We start from the raw sequence: 24600 nt of genomic DNA on the forward strand, positions 1-24600 counted from the left end.
AAGCATGTATAAACAAAAGTTGAGAACTATCTTTACATGTAATGGAAAAAATAAAATATCTCATAAAAAAAAAACAAAAAAAACCAATGTTAACCATTGATTACATAAATATTTGATTCATTATAAGTGTTTACTCCACTGAGGCTGAACATAAGTCTAACAATTCTTTATAGAACAAGGATTTTTAACTTTTTTGTGTGTACTGGACCCCTTTGGAATTCTGACAAAATCTATGAACCTCTTCTAAGAATATTTTGATGCATAAAATAAACTATACAGACCACAGACCACAGAAAACCACAATTCTATTGAAATATAGTTATTCACAACCCACATACACAAAAATATTTATAGCAGCTCTTTTCATGGTGGCAAAGAATTGGAAATTGAAGGGATGCCCATCAATTGGGGAGTGGCTGAACAAGTGTCAGTAGGTAATGTATACTGAATATAATTGAATACTATTGTGTTATATAAAGATGAGCAGGCAGATTTCAGAAAAAACCTGGAAAGACATGAACTGATGCTGAGTGAAGTGAGAACCAGGAGAACATTTTTACACAGTAACAGCAACATTGTGGGATGATCACTGTGATAGAATTAGCTCTTCTCCAGCAATAAAATTATCCAAAACAATTCAGAAGATTCGTGGTGGAAAAAGGTTCTCCACATCCCCAAAATGAACTATGGAGTCTGAATGCAGATCAAAGCATACTATTTTCATTTTGTTTCTGTTTTTTTGTTTGTTTGTTTCTTCTTTCTCATGTTTTTCCCCTTTTGTTCTGATTCTTCTTTCACAGCATGAATAATGTAAAAATATGTTAACATTATTGTACTGTATAACTTATATCATATTACTTGCTGTTTGGGGTGGGGGGAAAAGAGGAGAGCGATAAAAAATTGGAACTCAAAATCTTATAAAAATGACTGCCTTAAAACTATCTTTACATGTAAGTGAAAATAATAAAATACTATTAAGAAAAAATAATATATTTATTCAAATATTTTAAAACTTACGTATACCCTGAAGTCTATCCATAGATTCCTTGGGTTTCATAGACTCCAGGTTAAGAATCCATTACTGTGGGGCAGCTAGGTGGCACAGTGGATAGAGCACTGGCCCTGGAGTCAGGAGTACCTGGTTCAAATTTGGCCTCAGACACTTAACACTTACTAGCTGTGTGACCCTGGCAAGTCACTTAACCCCAATTGCCTCACTAAAAAAAAAAAAAAAAAGAATCCATTACTGTGATTGGAAACATAAACGTCTTGGTGAAAATTTAATGGACTTAGTTTAAATTGGCCCTTGGGTAATATACATACCCATTCATCCTTTACTCAAACTTTTCTAGTTGGTAGGAACAATTAGAACTTAAATTTAATTAATAATGCCTTTGAGAATTCCTGGGTCAACTCCATATAAGAAAAAGGCACTAGAATTATTGATTAATAGTTTTGTTTGCTGTAGCTGTTTTTTAGAGTCTATTTTTATTAGAATAAGCAAAATTTGAATAAAATATTAACCATGCCTATGGGAATCCTGGGTGGACCTTGATTCATAGTTCAAACACAACCTGGTGGTAAAATAATTAAAATTTCATGTATAGTATTTAATTTTCATATTTTCTTCCTAATATATGGGCTGCTTTAGCAAAACTAAACATGCAATTGATAGCAAACCACAGAAAACTCATGTTGTTTTCTGTTTTTTTTCTATCCTGCCTCAAATTCAGATACTTCAACATCCATCTTTTCCTACCCCCAGTTGAAAAGTTAAAGGTTAAAACTCATCCATCAGTTAACAATACTTAGAAGTGCCTTCCATTTCTAGAATACTATCTTAGGTTCTAGAAGAAATTTAAAAATGAACAAGACATAGCTTCTTCCTTTATAGAATTTGCACTTCATTTGTTAATTCATTTTTACCAACATTTATTACCTGTTCTCCAACTACCTGATCCACTGAGCACTTACAAAACAAAAAATTAAAGGAAAAGGAAAACCCTCATAGTAAATACGACTAGCCCAGCAAAACAAATTCTCAAGTTGGTTTTGTCCAAACATGTAAGTCTCATTTTTTTCCCAGTTTTACTTCTATAGCATCCCTGGCAGGTCTTGGTAATATATTCATCTACAATCTTTTGTACCTAATGATTTATCAATGAATTTATTAGATATCTGAAGTCTTTCAAAGTCATTTTTCTTTATAAATTTGCTACTATATAAATTGTTTACTAGTTTTGTTCATCTTACTCTCTATCAGTTCATACAGGACTTATACTTCCTCTATAATGTCATTTTGTTTCTCATAGCACAGGATAGGAATATAGATAATATTCATGCTATTCATGTACGTCAATCTGTTTAGCCATGATAGGTTGATACCACCCTTCAATTTCCAGTTTAAAGGCTAATACTAAAAGAGCTGCCATAAATCTTGTACATATTGGTCTTTTTCCTCTTTTTTTGGTCTCTTCAGAACATAGGTGTGGCATAGATGGTCAAAAGGGTATACTCAGTTTAGATACTTTTGGAGCACAGTTCCAAAATGATTTCCAGAATGGCTGCCATCAATTCACATCACCATCAAACAGAGCATCAGTGTGCCTGTTTCCTACAACCCCTCAAAGTTCATGTTTTTGTGTTTAACAATAGTATTTACAGATAGATGAGTGGCTTTGTGATGTGGTAGAAAGAATATATGATTTGGATTCAAGCAGATCTGGGTTCAAAACTGGTTATAGTACTCATTACTTGTATGCCTTCACCAAGTTATTTCCCCCTCCCTGACCTTCAGTTACCTCCTATGATTTACTCTAGCATATAAATATAGGGCCTGTATACTCTATATGTAAGGTATATATCTTCACAGTGTTTTCTAAATGTATAGACAAGAGACTCAAGGGAAGCATTCCATAGCTATCTCTGGAATAATCCCAATCTTTCCACTAGGGTAACTGAGATTCATGCCTTGTGGGGAGCAGGAGAAAAGGGGGCCCTGAGATATGTTTACAAAAATTAGAATTAGTATTTGCCTTTCTTTCTAATGTAGCTAGTATAAGGCATGATTGATTTAGAATAAAAAACAAGCTTTCCTCGATCACTATTTCTTAAAGGGGAGAGAATAGCCCTTAGTTTATACAATACAGGTTGATTCTTTCCCACCAAATGCCTATTTAGACAAGACTATCACCAAAGAGAGCACAATAAACCCCCTTTTCCAAATAAATAGCAACCAGCAATTATAGAAGTTTACAGATTAGAATATATCATTACATACACAAGAGTGAATAACTTTTAAAAGTGAAATCACCTAAGATTTATTAAATGCCTCCTATGTGTCTAGTACTATGTTTAGCACTAAAGGAAAAAAGAAAAACAAACAAAAAAATGTTCCTGATCTCCAGAGGCTCACAATCAAATGAAGGAGACAATAAATGAACATCTACATTCAAATAAAATCTACACAGTATAACTTAGAATAAATTTAGAGGGAAGGCATTAAGATTAAGAACTCAGAAAAGCTTCAAGCTAAAAAAGTAAAGAAAACTCAAGGAAGCTGGGAGGTGGTATTGGAGAAAGTTCTCATCTTGATCAACCAAGAAAAACCCCCAAGGGGAATTCTTGAAGCCTCTAGGGAAGCAAGCTAGAGATCAGCGATATGTTGGAGAGCTGATTCCCTTACATTTTTGCTAGTGAGTCTCTTTCTCTTTCTGGAGGAGAAAAAAAATCTGGAACCACACCTGTCTCCCATGAAGAAAGAATTAAGAATGTCCTTTCCACTCTCACGCTATTTTTCCAACTTGGCATTGTGTCAAGGAAGTTCTCCACAATAAGAGAATTTCATGAAATATTCCCCATTCTTGGCTTGAAATCTAGGTTATATATGTATAATATGAATTTATAGGAGGATAGAATGCTCTGGTTATTTAGATGCTCTGCTAATAGAGGCCTTACTTGGATGACAATGAAGATATTTCAATAATCAGAATATTTCACTCACTGAACATGCCAGGTAATAGTTTCCTATCCTACAAAAGATAATATTTGGCAGGAAGCAGCAGCACTTGGAATTCTATCAAATTATCTACTATACTAGGTATAACTGTGGTGAATGGAAGGTCTTCAAAAGAAGGCTTCAATGTTGGTTTTCTATTTAGTTGTAGATAAGACATGCAATTTCACAATGAATTACACTCATCTAATCAATAATTAAGGGGTAGCTAGGTGTCCCAGTAGATAAAGTGCCAGACTCATCTTCCTGAGTTCAAATCTGGACTCAGACACTAACTGTGTGACCCTGGGAAAGTACATAGTAAATAGCCAGCCTGTTTAATTCTGTTTGCTTCAGTTCCTCATCTGTAAAATGAACTCCAAATGGAAATAGCAAACCAATCCAAAATCTTTGCTAAGAAAACTCCAAATGCGGTCATGAAGAGTCAGACATGACTAAAAAACAACCCAACAACAATAAAAATCAGTAATTGATGTTATTGATCTCTTGCCTTTATTTCTAAGGTATTAAAACATTAGATTAACAGACTATTCCATCCCGTCTCCTGAAAAAGAAAAAAGATCTTTAGTTCTTCCTATTGTTTACAGTTTAAAATATATATTTTTGTTGTTGCTGTTAATCAAGATCCTCTCTCTCTATTCATAACTCTCCAAGTTATATTTCCATCCTTATTTCACAATTATTCTCATTCATTCTTTCTATATTCCAACCAAATTCACCCTGTTTCATAGGTAATCCCTTAATACTTGGAATTCAATCCCTTTATACCCTTGACTATTGAAATCCTTATTTTCCTTTAAAATGCAGTTCATGTGTCATTGCCTCTATGAAGTCTCTGATTTTCTCCAACTAGATGTGGTTTCTCCTTCCACGGTCTCATATCTTTTCTGCTTGAACTCCTATATGATCTATCACTTTTGAATTTGTACCACTCATAGTCCTATGTATATACTGCCCGCCTCCCAGCCAGAGGTTACAAAATCCTTGAGGGCAGAGACTATGGTTTTCCCCTCATCTCAGGGCTCTGAACAAAAAAGATTTGTTGAAACTGAATTTACTCCATTTAACATACCTTTATAAATTCTACCCACAAATTCAAGAGGGAAACTGTTTTCTATTTGAACAAAATGATTATTAATGATGCTCTAGTCTAGTTGCTGAATAAAACCCAGGGAGAAATATAAGAAATGGAGCAAAATTCAAATCAGAATTTAAAATAGATTGAAGCTCCAAATGAAGCACAGAAGTCACGGAAAAAAAATGATCAGCATTCACATATTCTACCTGAACATGCACTCAGTGAATAAGGGGCTTTGAATACTGTTCCTTTTGTATGGTAGCAACATTTTCGATAAAGCAAGCTCTACAGAATCCCTGAGCTTAAAGTGGGAATATACTGGAGAGGAAAGGGAGACAAAGATTTATGTGTGGATTAACAAACAAAAAGACCTTTCTGTGTATGGGGAATAACATGAAATATGCAAGTAAAAAAAGAAGAGAAAAGAGACTAGGATACAATACTGGAAAGATGACAAAATTCAGAAAAAAGGCTATAAACTGGAGAAGTCCATTCGAAGGACATAAATCCCATAAATTGAAATTTCCTCAAATGTATTCCTATTTCTCCAGGTAGAAATCATCTGATTTAGTATAGTAGAATTTATAAGATCACCATCCCAAGAAAACTAGCAGTTCTGGCATCTAGGGAAAGCAGCAGGAAACAGCTCGCAAATTAACTTTATAACTTGAGATATGAAATACTATAAGGAATAAGAGCAAATTCAGTCGCTCAGTTACAGGGTATTAGTATTGTGGTTTTCCTATGTATATAATTATTAATTTGGGCCACTTAATGGCTATTTTAACTAAGTGTTCTACATTCTAATAATAATTCCACTAGGTTCTTTCTTCTAGGTTAATTTTGGCACCTTCAAAATTTCTGTGCCCTGGGGCAGAGCTCCTATTGTACCAACCTAGCCATAGTTCTGCTTATACTTTGTACTATAATACATAGTGAGGGGAAGTAGTCTCTTCTGCTTCTTCCAGAGTTCTGTAGACACATTCCTTTTCAGATCTAAAAGTGAATTAGTCTCTCTGATCTTGCAGCTAGATTGGCCCCTGACATTTTTGTGGACAAATTTGGGAGGAGAGAATTAGAGAACTGTGCAAGAGACACCCCTATATTATAAGAGAATGTCTTTCCAATCAGGTCAAAAAGAATTTCTTGAGTCAATAAGCATTTATTAAGCACTTCCCATGTGCCAAGAACTTGCTAAATATTGTGGATATAAACAAAGAGAACAAAAACAGTTCCAGTCCCTAGGCAGCTCACAATCTAGGGAGGCAATATGCAAACAATTGTGTACGCAAAAGATACATACAAAATGACTTGTAGGCGATCTCAAAGGGAAGGCACTAACATTTAGGGAGACCAGGAAAATATGTTAACATAAGGGAAGATTTTCACTGTGACTTGGGGGAAGCCAGACAAGCCAGGAATCAGAGATTAGAAGAGAAAGAATTCCAGGCATGAGGGATAGCAAGTGAAAATGAATGGAGATAGGAGAAGCAGTGTATTGTGCAGGGAACAAAAATAATGCCAATGTCACTGGATTGCAGGTGAGGGAAGTACAGTATAAGAAGACTGGAAAAGTAAGGAAGGGCAAAGTTATAAAGACATTGAAAGAGAATTTTGTATTTGATTTTGGAATGTAATAGGATAGCAGTGGTTTTTATTAGAGTGTGTGTATATGTGTGTATATGTGGTGTATGACAGAGAGAGACAGAGAGATGAAGAGAGGGAAGGAGTGAGGGAAAGAGAGAAAGAGAGAGAGACAGAGAGAGAGAGACAGAGAGAGAGACAGAGAGAGAGACAGAGAGAGAGACAGAGAGAGAGACAGAGAGAGAGACAGAGAGAGACAGAGAGAGAGAGAGAGACAGAGAGAGAGAGAGAGAGAGAGAGAGAGAGAGAGAGAGAGAGAGAGTCAGATTTTGCACTTTAGGGTGATCTATGTGGTGGCAGAATGGAAGATAGAATATAGTGAAGAGAGACTTGAGGAAGGAGACCAATCAGAAGGCTATTGCAATGGTACAGTTTTGATATCATAAGGGACTATACCAGGATACTGGCTTTGTCAGAAGAGAGAAGGGATGTATATGAAATATATTAAGATAAAAATCAACATGACTTAGAAACATTGCTTATGGGGGAGAGGTGATGAGGGAGTAATTGAAGATAAGATCCAGGTTTTAAGCCTTGTTGGCTAGGGAAAAGATGACACCCTTCACAATTATACGGAAATTTGTAAGATGGGATGGTTTTGAGTGGAAGATAATGAGTTTAATTTTGAATATGTGGAGTTTAAGATGTTTATGTTATATCCAATTTAAGATGTCCAATTAGGCAGTTGAAGATATGTGGCTAGAGATAAAGATAGAAGTTAAGGTGGGATAAGTTGATCTGAAAATCATCTCCAAATAGATGATAATTTAATATGTGGGAACTCAAGACATAACCAAGGGAAACAATATAGAAGGAGAAGAAAATAGGACTCAGGACAATACCTTGGAGAACAAGTATTTTGGTTAGCAGGCATGACCTGGATAAAGATTCCCTGAAAGAGTCTGAGATGGAATGGTAAAAAAAGGTGTGGGGAAAAGTGGAAGAGAACAGTATCAATAAACCCTAGGGAGAAGATAGTATCAAGGAAAGGATGAAGGTGAGGTAGTAGCAGTGATAGAGGGGGCAATCCAGTGTAGATGCCAGGATGGAATGGGATCATTTGTTCATACAGAGGGATTTGCTTTGGTAGGGAGAAGTGTCACCTCCTCATGTGAGACATGAATGAAGGAGAAGATAATGAAAGAAGGAATCTTAGTGATGTAAGATGAAGAGAAAGGAGAAAAGGGAAATCTCAGTACATGTCCTCATTTTTTTAGTGAAATATGAGTTAAAACTCTTATTTGAGAGGATGGGAGGAGAGGTAGCTATAGGAGGTTTGTGGAGGGATAAAAATGTTTGCATAAGTTAGTTGCAGGAAGGGCTTGCTACAGTAAAGGCCCAGTTAATCTTAGGTAACATAAATTTATAGGGTAACTAGTAAGCACGAGTTCATAAATTTCTATAGTTTAAACCTGAAGCAATAAGTAGAAGAAAAAACAATAATTTATGAGAATAATCCAAGGCCATGGTTTGGCAGGGCAGTATTGGCAAGAAGATAAAGAGGCAAGGGACACAAGAGAAGAGGATAGTATAAAGTTCAATCATTTTAGCAAGGTATCACAATAGGGAAATAAGAACGGCTTGAGTATTACTCTCCTAAAACATTACAGTTGTCCCTTCCAATATCATGGCTTTCCCCATCACAATTTTGATATATCATGGGTTGTCATAAGAAATTAAATGGGAAATTTGCAGAAGCCACAGATGACATACAAAAGCCATCAGATGACACAAAAGGTTAGAAACTCACAAATGCAAAAAATCTATATATAGTGTTGTATAACATCAACATACATTATCTTTTAATACCATAATAATGCAGAATTCTTCTCTAGTACAAAGAGAGGGCCAACAATTTTTATGTGAATTTTCCAGATTGTGGAGATGCCATGCCCTTTACCTCCATGATATGAAAGGGATAACTGTATATCATTTTTTTTTAATTTGGGCTTCCTCTCAGTAGTTCATAGATATAAAGCTAAAAGAGACCTTAAGAGATCCTCTAATCCAATGCCCTCATTTTACAATTGAGAAAAGTGAAACCAAGTTGCAGGGTCTGGATTTGAACTCAGATATTATCACTCATTCCTTTTCACTGCACTCCAATGTACCCTGCAGATCATCAGATTTTCTAGGAATTCCAGTCTTTTTGACGGACCTGGACTCATAAAAAGTAAAGCATGTTGCCCATGGTCACACAGCTTAAATATGCCAGAGTCAGTATTTGAATCCAAGTCTCCCAGACTCCATGTTTGACCTTTTTTCCACCATGTCAGTCTGTCTCTCATTGGGATGGGTTTAAAAACCATTTTTATAATGGAAGTACATAGAACTATGAATAATCATTCACAAGGTCTTTGGGGAGGGTTAAAGGTTTACCTTACATGTGTTTTCTTATTTTATTTTTTTCCTCTGGCTTATATATTTAAATACTTCTACTTGTTAGTGGATGTTAAAATAACAGTTATCTTAAATTAATGAATAGGTGACTATCTAGAGGTGAAATCAATGAAAATATATAACAACATTCATCTGATACATACAAATGATATGCATTATAGTTACTTTGTGTAGGGGTCAAATTTAATATGGGAAGAGTTAATTGGGTAGCTCCCCATAATATTGGGGTTCAGAAAAATAATGAGGGACCTCAAGATCCAAAGTTTCCTCCCTTCCAAACTGCCTTTTTTAATTATTTCTCCTAGGCCAATAAGAAAGAAGATTAACAGCCTCTTTTCCACAAACAAATCAGGTTTTATTAATGGGAATAAAATACACAGCAAAGGTGAAATTAATTAAGCCAATGACAAGGGAATACGGAAAGAGAAAAATGGATAAGCAAAGACTGACACAATCTGCAAACTTGCTTCCAGCTCAGCTAATTCGAAGAGCTGGACTCATTTTTATTAACTCATCAGCTGGGGTCTGTAGTTTCAATAGGAAACAGCTGTGTAGTCCCTCTGCTGTCCACTCTCAGAAGCTCACCAACAGGAAAGAAAAGCTCCCCTCAGTGAGCATTCCCTTTTCTACTTTTACTCTTCCTCCCCCAAAAGGGAGGTCCTTCAAGCTGAATGTCAGAGAGTAGTTTCCCTGCTGACATCAGCAGCATATGTCCCTCAGTGCAGGACAGATGTGGCCCATATCCAATCATCCCAAGTAGGTACCTAGCCGGTTTCCCAAACAATACTAGTTCATTCAGGTGGGACCCCTGGACGTCTGCCAAATTCCATTATTTTATCACATTTGCCTCATGGGCCAGAAAAGTAAGAGACAATAAAAGGTATTTCTCTGACATTTAACTGGCTGTGAGACTATAAGACTATAAGAAAGTGACTTAACTTATCTTCCTTAATTTTTCCATTTATAAAATGGACATGATATTTACAGCACCTATCTCCCAGAGTATTGTGAAGAAAATGCTCTGTATATTTTAAAGAAATATATTATTATTAGTGACAGTAATATACAAAAGATAAATCTTTCCTATAAATGACTCTAATTACTATGACTCTTATATAACCTGAATTAATTTGTAGGTTCACATTTCTTTTTTCTCAGTGCCTTGGTGTCTAGAAACTTTGAGTAGAGTACAGAAGTTTCACATGGACAACATAAATGGCTTGACCAATAAAGAATTAAGATACCTGGCAAAATTACCCTAGGATGCTACAATGTCAGTGCCCTAGTATCTATAAGCAACAGGCAGCTAGGTGGTTCAGTGGATAAGAATGCTGGGCCTGGAGTTAGGAAGACCTGAGTCCAAATTCAGTCTCAGATACTTACTAGTTGTGTGACCCTGAGCAAATTACTTAATTTCTTGTTTGCTTTTGTGTCCTTATCTGTAAAACAGGGATCTACTAGCATCTATCTCCCAAGGTTGTTATGAGACAAAATAAGATAATAATTGTAAAGCCCGGTGCTTGGCTATATATAGTAAGCTATACAAATGTTAGTTGTTGTCAGTAATAGTGATAGTGTTAGCATTAGAAGATTTTTTTCATACTGGAGATTTAGGAAGATCCTGTGCAAACACATGGCACTTCTTGTATGTTTCCTAGAAATTACTATTAATTGCTCCCCAGGGTAATGGAGAAAGCAAAAGAAAATCATCTTTTTTTTCCCTTTCTGCTCTCATAATAATAAGAAAAGGAACCAAAAAGAGAAGTCCCAAAGAGAGAGCCAGCTGTGTTGGTCTCACAGCTCACTTGATGTAGATAATGTAGGGAGGTATGCTTTTCCAACAAGGGTCTCTTTTTAACTTTCAAACAACAATTATCTTGGAGACAGCTCTAGTTCCTGAAGTCTAATCAGAGGAGTTCTGACGGCAAGGTGCCATTTCCTCAATCTACTCTCCAGGGGAAGGTGGCCTGCAGATTGATCCAAATATAAGATGATACCCAGTAATCTCATCAAGTTAACTGGGTAACATATTAAATTGGCCTGTAGTTTCCCTGTTCAAATGCCTTTCATAGACAATAAGTGCATTAGAAAGCTACTCTCACACATATATACTCCCACCCACCAAAAACAAACAAACAATAAAAGGATTAAGTATAGTCAGATGTGGAATGTTGGTGGCAACAGGGACAGGGCAACTAGCTAGGTGGCTCAGTGGATAGAATGATGGGTCTGAAATCAGGAAGACCCAAATCTGACCTTAGACACTTACTAGCTGTGTGACCCTGGGCAAATCATTTAACCCAGTTTGTCTTAGTTCCTCATCTGTAAAATGAACTGGAGAAGGAAATGGCAAAATGACTTCAGTAGTTTTGCCAAGAACATCCCAAATGGTATCATGAAGAGTTGGACATAACTGAATGGCAACAGGAAATATTAGGAAAGATTTCTTGGAGAAATAATTATTTGAACTGGGCTTTTAAAAGGACAAAAGTTTATGGATAAACTTGGATAATGGATAAAAGAAGCAACAAAGGCTACACTCAGCAAAGGGAACAACTTTAATCATTCTGAGAACAATTAGATGTTCAGAGGGCAGAGAGTGGAAGATTTTGGCTGGAGAACAGAATTTCCAGTGGAGAGTAATGTGAAATAATGCTGAAAGGATAAGGAGGCAACAGATTGTTGACAGTCTTGAATTCCAGGCAAAAGAGTATGTACTTTCCTTGGGAAACTGTGACTAGTTTGTTAACAGGTCTTGGAGGCCTGGATTATAGTTATAAGTGATGTATTCATTATAACAGAATTACAAACAATTTTAAGATCCTAAGTATACTGGATTCCATCTCTATGTTTACTGTGTTTCTTATTTAGAGGACACACTTCTGAGGAATGTAGGTGTCAAGTGCTGGAGGTTGCTTATTAGCATTTGATGAATTATTCTAAGATAAGGGTAAAGACTAAACTTGTGGTTTCATTGGTTTAAGTAACTCCTGATTGAGGAGACCCTCTCTACCAATGTAGGTTGGAACTTTTTCTTCAACTTAAGTCTTAGAGACTTGCCTTGAGCATAGAAAAGTTAAATGACAGTCCGGGGTCATGCAGCTAGTTAGTGTCAGAAGCAACATTTGTACCTAGGTATTCCTAAGCTTTAAGACAAGCTCTCTAACCACTATTTCCCACTTTCTCTTATTTATAAGAGATTACTTATTATACTTATAGGATATAATTATACCATACTATCATTTTATAGATATGGTGCTGTGTTTTTTTGGACACATTTTCTTTTTCTACTTTTTTTATTCCTACGATTTAAATGTTACGTCTTTCTATAATGTTTCTCTTCTTTCATTGTTGGTATTGTGTGATGGGTTTTTATTTCTATAAGAATTTTGCATTTCTACCTGTTACATGTTCTTTATCCAATTGAAAGGGTAATTGAAAAAATCTTCTTAACAACATTAATTGTAATAACATAAAATAACCTTGATGCCCACTGACTAAAGAATGGTTAAGCAAATTGTGGCTTATGAATGTAATGAAATTATTGAATGGTAAGAAATAATTAAGATGACAAATTTAAAGAAACATGAGGATAACTGGCAGGTATGATTTTTTTTTTTTGCAATGCAGTCAGGATCAAGTGACTAGCCTATAATCACACAGATAGTAAGTGTCAAGTGTCTGAAGCTGGATTTGAAACCAAGTCCTTTTGGTTCAGAACCAGTGGTCAGTCCACTGTGCCACCTAACTGCCTCTGGCAGATGTGATTTCTGAGCAAATATCAGAGCTATCTGAACCATCATGGACTACCTCATATCCCTCATATAAACAAAAATGACAAAAGCAGAAAGTGACAAACGTCAGAGAAGCTATTCGAAGCTAGACATACTAGTACCCTTCAGGAGGCAATGTCTGGGCTCATCCTGTGTCTCCTTTCTTGGGATACTGATTATTATTCTAGGATGTCAGGGTCAGCTCAGGCTGAGGAGCTACAAGCTATTAGTGGTTATGATCCAAGGCAAAGTCTGATTGCTGCACCCCTAATCTGAGCTCAAAAAGTTCCTGGTCTGGATGGATTTTAGTCTGAGCAACATGCCTATGAACTTCCCGTTTAATTTCTGTAGACTGTTATTAGAATTAATCACTATTAGCCACCTGGAATGCTCTGTTGGTTCAGAGGGAAAGAATTGTAGACATCCTTTTGCTCTGGGTTTCCTGCTTTGGTCATTCCTCTTCAAGCATCAAACTCGATTAGAACTTAGAATTGAGACCATGCTCTATTACTGGGGTCTGAGTGGATTGGTTCTATCTGATTCTAGACTTGCTCCTTGCTCATAACTTAGGGCTCACTATTGCTCCTTATTCTGGGACATGATACTTAGATACGTGTATCCTCAGTCCACTCTGGCCCTTGTCTCCCAGAAGTGTGTAGTGAGCAATAGAGCTGTCAATTAGCATCTGTTCCTACACTCTGCACCAAATTAGGCCCCTCAGGTATTGTATTGGGCCCCCCTTTTTTGTCCTGGGCTACAGCCTTTCCTTGTGCTGGAATGCTAGTACCAAAATGTTCATGGCCAGACCCATCCCCACTGTCTGCATATCTCTATGTCTATATCTTGGTGCCAATTTGGGCTAAAAATTTTTTTTCTTCCCAACCAGTAGTTGTCTAGTTCTCTTTCTATATCTGTTTAGAGGACTGTTTGTGGGTAGAAGAATGGGGATGGAGATATTTGCTTCTTTCTGCTACTCCACTATCTTGGCTCCCCCTCAAGTTTAATTAAATGTTTTTGTTTTGGGGTTTTTTTGGCAGGGCAATTGGGGTTGAGTGACTTGCCCAGGGCCACACAGCTAGTAAGTGTTAAGTATCTGAGGCCAGATTTGAACTCAGGTACTCCTCAATCCAGGGCTGTTGCTCTATCCACTGCGCCACCTAGCTGCCCAAGTTTAATTAAATGTTAATGCCAGTGCCTGGGACACAGAATAGAATGCTTATCAAGGCCTATATGTGAGCTCTGTAAAAGAGGTCAGCTGGAATTATCTGAAGAAATATTATGTATTGTTCTTTGGAGAAAGCACATATAAGGATTTGATACTCAATTTTTTTAGGCTGAAAATAAAAAGATCTCAGAAAATGGGAAAGTTACCATAAGATTACAGGCTAAAATCATTACCTTTTTTCCTGTTTATCTCTTTTTGTGGGGCAATGAGGGTTAAGTGACTTGCCTAGGGTCACACAGCTAGTAAAGTATCAAGTGTCTGAGGCTGCATTTGAACTCAGGTTCTCCTGACTCCAGGGCTGATTCTCTATCCACTGTGCTACCTAGCTGCCCCCATTCCTCTACTTCTGAAAAAAAAACAACTGTAAATAGAACAATTTGGAGACAGAAAACCTAGGGACAAATCACTTTGGCCTCCCTGGGTCTAAGTTTCCTTATCTGGAAAATTAGGGTTTGGGAATGTTGGTGGCAATGGGAGTAGATATCTTTTGAATCTCCTTTCAGCTCTAGATCTATGATATTATAAGTAAAAATAAATTCTCTGCTTTCCGTAAAAACAACAATGCTGGTTGAATTAATTCATCCTTTACATGTCAGTAAGACTGTCAACACAGACAGGATAAGTTTCAACTTCTTCAGTGACTTTGATGATTGTGAGGAACCAGGTGAGATTATTGGAGTCCAGCAAATTTTTCGGTTTGCCAAATTATCCACATAATTTTGTAACGATTGGAATGACGCCACCTGCTGGAGACTTACTGTAGAAGAGTTCCACCGATGAAGCAAAGGTCTTTGAGGGCAAGACCAGGAGTCTTTTCTTTGGCGTCAGGAAGTGACGCGGGCTAGTGGGAGGAGGAAGGAAGAGACTGGCGCTCGGGCTCAGGCTCTTTCCTCGGGACTCTGGCAGAGAAGGGAGCTAAAAATGTACTCTCCCTTTAATAGATAGGAATCTAGGCCTCTCTCTCTCTCTCTTTATCAAATTCTTATTCTCCTTAATAAATGCTTAAAAGTCTAACTCTTGCTAAAGCTTATAATTTATTGGCGACCACTCATTAGATATTTTAGACAGTTTAGCTAGAATTTTAGCCCTGAACAATTTCTTTAATTATAAAGATATCGATGATTATATTTTCTTGAATTCTTTTTTCTTTGCAGACTTAATCCTCATTTCCTTAAATAGATTATGCAATTCAATCCACTTGTGCCCTCAGTTTTGTTATTTTCCACATATATTATAAATGGTACATGCAACATATATACATATATATATATATAATTTGGTATGGTACATTATATATGGTATTTAACATACTACATGTGATATTTATGGTATGATATATTATGGTATATATGGTACACATGTGTATATATACACAACACATGTATATATACAGTATATACAATAGTATACAGCTTCTATATGTCATACATATATGTATAAGTATATACTTATATCTGTATGTATGCATGGCCATATATACATACATATATTTAAAACATCCTTTGCATTTCATATATATGTGTATATGTATATGTGTATATATGTGTGTGTATTATGTATCTATATGTGCATGGTTTCAAGGAAACTTTTCCAGGCAAGACTCCTGATGTTACAACAAAATGTAAAGCTGGTGGCTTTGTCCAAATGTTCTTAACATACTGATCTCAGCTAACTTCTCATGTTTATATGACTAGTAGAATAAGATATAAATAACTAGTTCTCAAAATTCAGGTAGCTTTTTTTCTCCCTGTACATGTTTTGGAAAAAACCCACACCCAAACCTATATGTTATATTAAACATTCTGTTTAAAGTGAATATTACAAGCTACAAAGTACCTTGGGAATCTCTACACAGAAACTGGTTCCCATCAGGCATTTTCCCTTTGTGAACTTGAGTCACAAATCATAGCAAAATGCCATCAACTTGGATTTATTCACTTTCCCTTTTAAGGGGAATGAATAAAGGAATACAAATGCAAATATTGCCTTTCTATCAGACATACTGTGCCCATGGCACAAAGGACTTGGATTAATTAGGAAATGTGGATGGGTGGGTGAGTAGGTGGTTAATGTACTATTCCTTTTAACTTGAGCCCCAACCTGAAGTGTGGAGAAAATTCCTTGAATGACCCAGCACATAATATTGACACCCAGGACTACTTTATTTCCCATAATTCTTGGGACTGTGAAAACTTTATTCACTAGGAGAAATTTTCTAGTCTCTATTTTTCAGGGTGGGGATGGGAGGTTATGCATAATCACATAACAAGGGGATGTTAGCAAGTGAGGACTCTGATTATGGCAATGTGTGCTACAAGGCAGAAAGTTTAAAAAGTAGGGGTAGATGGAAAGGAAGCAAAGAAATACTGTTGCAGTATGGACAATAGAGGCAACAGGAGAAATATGGTCATAGCATCCCCAAATCCTATTATTATTTTTCCATGATGACTCCAGAATTGAAAACTATCAGCTGTTTTTCATTCTGACCATGGGATTCTTTTGTAAGACTCCAATGGGCAACTTAAAACATATTGCAGGAATTCCCCTTTGGGCCTCAGTGTTTCAAAGTGACTATATCTCTCCAAGGGAATCAGGGAGATTTTAGGTATCCCCTTATGGTGTAAGAGATTGTACCACTTTGAGTATGGGGAGGAAAAAGATGTTTTACTGCTAACATAGATGATCTCTCATGTCTGTCTTAGATCTTGATCTACGATTTTATAATCAACATCATTTCAAGCCTTAATGTTTTTACTATTGGATTTGTGTGTCTCTGATTCACTCTAGCAATTTAGTAATAGATCAGACTCAGGCCATGAGTTACAGAAATGATTGCCCTTAAGCAGCTCTACTGAACCTGGAAGTAGTAGGAGGCGCTTCATATATATGAAAGTATGCTGGTTACAAAATGACAGACACTTTATTAAAATAAGGAAAAAAGAGAAAATTTCAAATGAGTAACTCACAAAGATACCACAGAGAGAACCCTTCCTCACTTATCACAGTTCTGAGTACAAAGCTTCTTCTGGCTAAGGCTCTCCACAAGTCTTATCTTCCTTTACAGGCTGTTTCCTTACAACAGAGTCTTTTTTATACCTTCCTCATTAAAGCCAAAATTAGTACTTTTGGCACCTGATTAAAAGAGAGGAGAAGAAGCTGGTGCCTTTTTTTGTATTAGCCATCAGGGAGCCTATGAATATACTTTGTAGGTATACTGGGGAAGTTTTGAATAAGTAGAGGTAAAACATATCTCAGGCTTTAGGAATAATTGCATTTTACCAAGAAAAAATATTTTCCACAAGGAAATAATTTCAATTTCCAGAACAAAGATTGAAAAAGAAATAAAGCATCAAGATAAATTTTAAAGGTTTTTTTGGAGATGACTACTCTCATAAAATCAAATTTGAATAAGTATATTCTTTTTTAAGAAGATATCAATCTATCAGGAAGCATTGTTAATCAAGCATCTAATATATACAAGACTCTGGAAATAAAAGTACACAGAATGAAGAGGTTCATTCTCCCAAGTAGCTTACATTCAAATGGGGAGCCAACAAGGACACGAGCATATACATCATAACTATAAAGTGAATAAATACAAATATTTTCAAAGTAGTTTGAGAGGGAGAACACTAGTAGTTGGGAGAGATCCAAGAAAGACTTTCTTCATAAAATGGTGCTTGAGCTTAGACTTAAAGGAACAGAAGAACTCCGAGGTAGAGTTAAAGAGGAGGGCATCCCAGTCATTCAGTATGTCCAGAGCAAAGACAGAGACAGAGTGCATTGTGGGAAGAACAGAAAGAAGGCCAGTTTGGTCAGGTGATAGAGTGTGGGAGTAAGGTCCAGTGTGGCTGGAAAGACAGATTGGGGTCAGACTGTGATTGGCTTTAAAAAGTAAACAGAGGAGTTTATATTTTATCATTGAGGCAAAAAGAAGTGACTGAATTTGTTGGGTAGGGTCAAATCTGCACTTAAGGAAAATTACTTTGACAGCAGGGTGTAAGATCGGGTAGAGTAGGGGAGAGACTTGACCAGTATTCTCCCCATTTCCAAGCAGGGAAACTTTAAAAGTTTCCTCAGACAAGACTTGAACATCAAATTGTCTTTAATGGCCATCCAGGATTGGAGACCTTGTACTTGACAGTCTTCTACTATTTTCATATCTGAATTCCAGAACTTAATCCACTGCATTTTAGTTTTGTTGAAGACTAGTCCAGAAGATAGACTTGCTGGCAGAGGAATCAGCTTCATTAGCCTTCCTTTTGACCAGTGTATAATATGGATCAACCAACAAGCATTTATTAAGCTCCAACTATGTTCCAGGCACTGTGCTAGATGCTAGCGATACAAAGATAAAAGTAAAACAAATTCTGCCCTCAAGGAGCTTATATTCTAAGGAAGATTAATGGGGCAGTATTCACATATATGGGTGTATGTACAAAATATACACAAGGTAACCTGGGGGCGGGGGTAAGACTATCACAGATATGTGAGGGGAGGGCAGGAAAGACCTTATGCAAAATATAGCATTTAATCTGATTCTTGAAGGAGCCCAGGGATTCAAAAAACAATATTACTATGGGTTGCTGTTCCTTAATTTACTTTTCTTTTTTTTGTGTGTGCTTTGGTGTCAGCTTCTTTGCTTTGGAAAACTTTAAAGTGTTATATAAATGATGTGGTTACTATTATTAATTGTTACAATAAAACTCATGAAGATCTGTTTGAAGATTGACCAGAGGCTTTGCAGAACAGGTTGGAACAATGGGATATCAGCATTCCTCCTAGTGAGTATTCATTCAAACACAAGCCTGGTCCTGTTTTGAATGTCTGTAAAGTCCTCAGAGCCAGGGTGCATTTTGTCTTAATCTAATTGTAAGTGGGGTTCTGATATTCCTGTCCAATCTGTAGAAGTTGTCCCCCCAGTCCTATAATGCCCTGCAAGCCTTGGAACAGTCATAAATATCTTATAAAACAAAACAAAAAACCCATCACAGTTCTGAAGTTAATAGCATTTAGGGAGGAGTGGTTTAGGATTGGAATGTTGTAAATACCTCTTCCATTTGTCCATTTAAAAAACCCACTCCTTTGAAGCATCATTTTAAGATAATCACCTCTTTTTAGCAAAGGAAAATGGGACAACACTCCCATCATCATCAGAATCTGAATTCCAAACTTCTCTATGAAGTGCCTGAATAAACAGAGAATGTTTACCAGATTTAGAGAGAGATTCTCATACAGAAACCTTAAATTATTCTTGTTTGTCCCAAATGAAACTTTGCATTCCAGAAGGAGAATTTCAGAGTGCCAGGCTAGCCATAATTATTTTAAGTGACCAATAAAAAAAATCCAATAAAATTTATTTAAATTAAGCTAAAAATAAAGAAGACCCTTTTAAAGGAGAAAAGAAAAACAAAGGAGTAGAAATGGCATGACAAGAGAAAAGAAAGGCATCAAAGAGAGCAAAAAAAAAAGTTGTAAAATACCAACAACCAAATAGTTTATTTGGAATTTCCTGTTATTAAGATCACATTTTTTCTTGCTCCTCCACCTAATATACTAGTGCAAATAAATAAAAAATAGAAATAATACCATAAGTTAACAAAAGCTAAGCACAAGCACTGGTCAAAGGTATTAGAATTCTCTAGTACTGTGTACCTCATCCCATAGAATTTTAGAGCTCCGAGGTTCCTTATATGTTATCTAGCTAGCTAGCTAGCTATAGACATTGGTCTTATTTTACAAAGAAGGAAAATGGAGGTGAGAGATTGAAGTGACTTGTCCAAAGTCACATTGCTAGGATTATAGAACATAAGATCTATAAATATACTCAAAGCAATTTTAGGTGTCATCTAGTCTCTCATTTTACAGATGGAGAAACTAAGACTTTTCATGCTTAAGTCACCTGCTCTAAATCACACAAGTGGTAGAATAGGTTACAGAACATATGTTCTGTGATCCCATTTCTAATATCACTTGCACTGGGCCCTATAGTTATTTAGATGAATGGCTAGAAATTGGATTTCTTAAGTCTTCATCAGGAATTTTTCAAGACATAATAAGAGATCAAAGCATCATGGGTTTAGAACTAGAGGTCATCTTATCCAATGAGCTCATTTCACAGTTGAGAAAACTGAGGACATAATAATAAAGTGACATGATGCAACTAAGCTTATACAAGTGGCAGAAAGGAAGATTCAATCTCATGTCCTCTAGCTCTTAGTCCTGCGTTCTTTTTACCCTTTTTGCCTATGTGAACCTAATAGACTAATAGCCTAAGAGCTTTTCTTTTATCCAGGAATATTGAGTTCATGGCATGAGTATGGAGATAACAGACTTGGGCTTAAATCTTTGCTCTGCCACTTTACTGTGCCCTCTTGGGTAACTCTCTTAACCTCTGTATGCCTCGGTTTCCCAATATATAGAACGTGGAAATTGAACTACATACTTAGAGAACAAATGATAAAGTTATTCCTTCCAGCTTGGGAGATTTAGGGAAGACTTCATGAAGGAAGAGGTGTTTAGCTAGGGCTTGAAGGATAGAGGAGATATCAGCAGGCAGAAGAAAAGGTAATGTGGTATGGTGGCAAGGTAAATTTGAAGAGAGAAAATTTGGGTGCAAATTCCCATTCTTCCATTTGCCTGTGAGACCTTGGGCAAATATCTTAACTTGTTTCTTGAGGGCAGAGAGGAATAGATGATCTCTTAAATTTTCTATCTCTAAATCCTATGATGGGAGTGGGGGAAAGAAGAGGGGAGGAACTATGTAAGGAAAGACCTTCTTACAGAGAAATAGTAGAAATATTAAGTAGTCCAGCCTTAGCAGAGTAATAAGTACAGAAACTCAGTGTGAAATGAAACTAAATTTTGATGGGAAGAAGATGGTGGAGGGCTTTGAATGGCAATTTTGAATTGGCATTCAAATCTCCAATGAGATTTCTCTTCATTTAGCAGTGAACCATTGAGATTTCTAAGCAGGGGAGTGCTGAGAACATCCCTTTACATCAGAAAAATGTATTTGGCAGCAGTATGAAAGATGGATAGGAATCTGTTAAGACTGGAGACAGAGAGATCTACTAGGAGATAATTAAAGCTTTCTGGAAAAGATGACTCCCAGGTCAGTGCTCTTTCCATTATAACATACTACCTGTCCATTATTTCTTAATGCTAAAATTAAAAGGCAGGCAACGTTTTAGAACATTCTGGAAACATAGTGGATATAGGAAGCAGCACAAGGAATGGAGAAGGCCTAGGATTATACACTTTTTATGCTCTCATATTTTTTCAGCCATTAATAATCTGTGCCTGAAATGATCTAACTTTGCCTCTCTATAATCTCTACATTTTTGGAACAACAGCGATTTGGAAACCAAAAGAACTTAATGTACTTTGGAAATTCATACAGACAGAGCACTAACAAAGGGACAGATGATAATATACATTTGAGGAAGAGGCTGGTGACCATATTTAGCAAGTTAAATGATAGGATCAGTGTTTTCCTGAGTGGTTATAAGAATGGTGACAAAATGGCTTGACAGAAGTGAAACTTGAAGGTGTTTGTTTTAAGAGAGAAAGTTGTCTCATAGCCAACTGGGAAGTGACACTCAGTTTTGTGTATTCCACCTAATGCATTCTTCAAACAGTGTTATGATGCATATCAGAGAAGCAGCACAGAATCAAAATGAGTGGAAAAGGCCCAAAGCTTTCATAGCGTTCAATGTCTTCCATTGCTCGGTGGGGGGAGTTTTTCTATTTTTTGTTTGACAAAAAATATATACATAGTAACCTCATGGTGTGCACATTGAATCTGATTTCAAGTAAAGTTGGGACACGGAGGGGAGAGATGACAGCACTAAGAAGCAAAGGTAAGTCTTTCAGGGACTCCACATGTGCTCTGGGAGATGAGATTCTGAGGCCGTACCTGGAATTCCTGGCCAAGTAAAAGACAGAGGAACTAAGCAATTGCATAATCCAATTGCTAAAGAGCTATTGCCCTTTAAATCAGTTAGGTAGAGCTTTTCAGAACCACTATCAGATAAAGGAGGCATATTGAAGTATATTGGCGCTGGCTTCTGGTTTCCCTCCACTCTCTTCCCTCTCTTTGTCCCTTTGGTTTTCATCTCTTCGGAAAGGTCGCTGAGATGGTTGATCTGGCAGCCCAGGACAGTTGGGTTTGCCTTTTCCTAGCTGAGGCTGGTGGGTGGAGCATAGAACACAGAGCCGGTAGCCCAAAATACAAGTTTCTGAAATGAGTTAGGAGATTGGGAGAGAAACAGTGGGAACCGAGGGGAGGAAAAACAGCAAGGAACAACTCTTTCCACCAAGGGAGCAGCCTCAGTAGAAGGAAAGCTGTGGTGGGGTGGACGACCAGAAGAAGAGGCGGTCAGATAGATACGGTTGGACAAACAGCCGGCAAGGAAGAAGGCGAGTGCAGTATGGTGAGTGGCATTCCCCTGGTCTACGTCTAAGCCTAAAGTATTACTTTCATTTCTCTGTGCTTGGAGAGAAGGGAGGGTTGAAAGCTTATAGCGTGCAACAGGACAAAGAGAAGGCTGTGAAGTGCTTGTGTGTATGTGTCACTTACACACACACGCGCACACACACACTCACAGTGAGATAGAAGCAGAGAAGGCAGGTTTCGGAAGAGCTGGCAATCTGATTGCTAGAGTTCTCTGTTCCTCGCCCGTCCATGAGCTGTTTAACAGGTAGGGTGGGTGACTTTAGTGCAAAGCCCCCGGGGGACCATGCACACGAGTGCACCGTGCACCAGAGACTAGGGAAGGTATCCTAGAGTCCTCATTCTCCCTCATCTTCCCCTGCCGCCCCTCTCCGTCCAGGGCTTGCAGTCAGGCTAGGATCGCGTCCTAGAGCCGCCAGTGATCCGGAATTCCGGCTCAAGGTCTGGAAAGATACAAAGTAAGTGATCGCTGCTCAGCCTAGTTTAGGGTGGCCTCCTGACGTTAGGCTTCTGGGGTTCCGGAGTAGCGCTCCTTCGCCCTGTGCCTTCTCTACTCTCGCCTCGGTTCGAGCTCGGGTTTCAGCTCCTGCCTTCTCCCCTGGGAAACCTCCTGCCCCGCTCCCCGCTGCGGGCTTCAGCCTGGCTCGGCCCCTAAGCGGCCCCTGTGCGGCCCTAAGCAGTGTCTGGTTCCCACGCTTGAGAGGAGGAATGAAGGAAAGAAGGCAGTGCCGAGCCACCTTGGGTCAAGGCTGGGGGGGAGGATGAAAGAGGAAGGGGAGTCTTGGGCCCTAGGGAGATGAGGAAGGGGACCTGGGAGGCTCTCGGCGTCCTTGCCATCCCGGCTGACCCACGCTAGGTGACTGCGCTCAGGGCTTGGCCGTGGGAAAGTGCTGCCCACGCCCGGGTTGTGGCTCCAAAGCCGCTCCGGACTCTCTACTCCCAGAGCGTAACAAAAGGACAGACCCATGGTCGGTTCCCTGAGGTTGAGCCCAGCTTTCCTGCGTGGGGAAGCATGCGAAAATAAGACCCTTAAAAGGCTTCGCGACGTTCTTTGCACCTATGGGCAAGGGATTTATGAAGCCTTCTCCTGCCTTTAGTTAGCCTGCCAAGGAATGAGCTGCTTGCAACTTCAGATTTTCGACCATCTGCAGACTTCTGTAAGGGAACCAGCCTCCCTTCTCAAAAATGTAAAGCTTAACCTGCTTAAACCTGCGTTCTCAGCTAGCCAACTTCCAGCGGGTTGCAAGAAGGGCACGGGGCAGAGGGATTAAATAGCTTTTAAGTGATGGCCTGGCAAAAGTGAAATTTGGGTTTGCGTTCTAACTCAGAGCTTTGGGAATGAGCAGGGTGGACCCTTGCATGGGTAGGTCACAGTTTAGTGATAACGCCGAAAAACGGGTCTTGTTTGAATGTTTGTACAGCTAGGGTCTGCGGACTTGGAAACCTGGTTGTAATTCTGCTAACTTCACGCACTTTTCTATTGCTTTTTCTTTTGAACATTGTTTTTTCCTTTTCCCTTTTTCCAGTATTTGAAACACATAAATAAAACCAAACTAGAGGTACTATTCTTTGTGCCCCATTGGGTATATTGGGCATTATCATTTTCCAACTCGTTGAAAATTCTTGACGTTTTGAATGGTACAGGCTGTTTCAGAATTTCACGTTTCAGGGATAAGACTTCTGCCCAGTTGGGCCAGGGACTACCTGTTTCTATCCTTGGAAGAAAAAAACAACAACACTTTCTGACAACTTCACCCGTGTTACTGGCATCAGTGATCAACATTTATTGATAGAAACAGCTTTTTATAGTTTCTTCACATATTGAGCTAATCTGTTGCTTTCAGATTTATTTATTTATTTAAACGACTGGTTAGAGTGAAACTGAATTCCAATGTTCCCTGGAGTTATAAATCAAAACACCCACAATTCCCCGCCCCAGACCTCTAGTTCAAAATCTGCAGTTACAGAGTTGCATACATCTGAAGGCCAAGCTAACTTAATGTGTTTTAA

The 24600-nt window shown here is 37.9% G+C and overlaps 1 protein-coding gene across 1 annotated transcript in view; it reads left to right on the forward strand.

Moving 5' to 3' along the window:
• The first annotated feature begins 22065 nt into the window (after positions 1–22065).
• GUCY1A1 (guanylate cyclase 1 soluble subunit alpha 1) overlaps positions 22066–24600 on the forward strand; it is a 91134-nt gene continuing 88599 nt past the window's right edge. The window contains 1 exon segment of the mRNA XM_043973383.1: positions 22066–22570. The gene's annotated coding sequence lies outside the window, so the exon portion shown is untranslated.

This window comes from Dromiciops gliroides, chromosome 6 (genome assembly GCF_019393635.1).
Source record: "Dromiciops gliroides isolate mDroGli1 chromosome 6, mDroGli1.pri, whole genome shotgun sequence".
Lineage (NCBI taxonomy): Eukaryota > Metazoa > Chordata > Mammalia > Microbiotheria > Microbiotheriidae > Dromiciops > Dromiciops gliroides.